The sequence below is a fragment of the Etheostoma spectabile genome, chromosome 17 (assembly GCF_008692095.1).
Source record: "Etheostoma spectabile isolate EspeVRDwgs_2016 chromosome 17, UIUC_Espe_1.0, whole genome shotgun sequence".
Taxonomy (NCBI): Eukaryota; Metazoa; Chordata; class Actinopteri; order Perciformes; family Percidae; genus Etheostoma; species Etheostoma spectabile.
Window position 1 is genome coordinate 11634067 of NC_045749.1, and position 1482 is coordinate 11635548.

Below are 1482 nucleotides of genomic sequence, written 5' to 3' on the forward strand. Positions count from 1 at the left end.
TTACACTTGTGGAAGAAAACCTCATCCTGCTTCACAATGTTTTTATTCCGTGTCAATGTCAGCTGGAGCAATTCCCTGCAGGGTTGTATACCTGCTCAATATTGACATTTAGTAGCCTTTTCAGAAATCTCAGAAATAAGGCAATGAGTGAGCATGCACATATAAGTGCATGATAATGTGTTGTCATTAGTTCATCATATCTATTTTTAAGGAAGTGACGATTCACCCCTCCATTTAAGGTTCCAAAACATATCTTCAAATGAATTCTTACTTAAAGCTCACATTTGTCTCGAAGGTTTCGTAGCTGCTGATACCCATGCTAGTTTTAGTTTTCTCTGGGCTTAAGACCTGAATGAGAGCTCTGACACATTTGGTTGTCTTGGGATAATTTTAGGGGTGCCACAAGAAACTTAGATATAACAGATGGCGACAGAAAGAAGCATGCAAAAAGAAGAACCTTCACAGGGCTGTTTGACTGGTGATTAGGGGGGTGCAAAAATACGTATTTGAATCTTTTTTTTTTAATTTTAATTTTATGTCTACTGCAATCACATGATAGGTAGATAGGTACTTCATTGATTCTCAAGGGGAAATTCAAGGTACCAGTAGCTTACAGACATCACACACAACATACACATACATCATAACAGGATATTAAAATAACAAATACCAAACAAATCCACATGAATAATATAGATATGAATATATACATACATACATACATAATTGGGGAAAAGTAACTACATGCATACTATGAACCGTTTTTGAATCAAGAATCATTTTTGAATCGAAAATCAATGTTGAATCAAATCATGAGCCTAAAAATTGGTGTCAAATTGTGACATTTTCTGAATCGTACATCCCTACAGGTGATACAGCAATAAATCAATTGATAGCTTTACAGGTATGTTGGTGCATTTTCTGATTAAGTGAAAAATCAATTACCATGTGATACTGGAATGTGCAGACAGAATAGGTTGTGATGGGCAACAAAATCAGAGGCAGAATAATAATGGTTTGTTATAGTGCACAATTTAATATTTTTTTCTGAAATAAAAGTGAAAGACAAAACCCCATGCTTATAACTAGTGGAGCCCTGTATTCACCACAGTGAGCATGGTTTGCTTTAAAACAAGCTGAAAGTGAATATTATTTGTTTGGCATGAGGAAACTGGAGAGGTCATTTTCAACAGATGAATGAATATACATCACTTTAATGGTTTACCCTAAAGAGAAAAGCTATGTATGGCAGAGTGACCGCTTCATGTTTTACTTAAAGCTTTTAGTTCTTGAACTCAACCATCGGCCAATCATAAACGCGCGCGTGCGAGCGTTGATATGTCTCGTCCACACTTTCGCTGTATTAGATAAACACGAATCCGAGTTTCCAACCAACACAACATTATTTAACTCTTTGGAAGCGCAGACTCACCTCACTCTTGAGAGAGAGAGAGAGAGAGAGAGAGAGAGAGAGCGAGCGAG

At 36.7% G+C, this 1482-nt stretch overlaps 1 protein-coding gene across 2 annotated transcripts in view; it reads left to right on the forward strand.

The window, feature by feature from the left end:
* Window positions 1–1482, forward strand: part of hif1an (hypoxia inducible factor 1 subunit alpha inhibitor) — a 9049-nt gene that overhangs the window by 1322 nt on the left and 6245 nt on the right. The window lies entirely within an intron of this gene.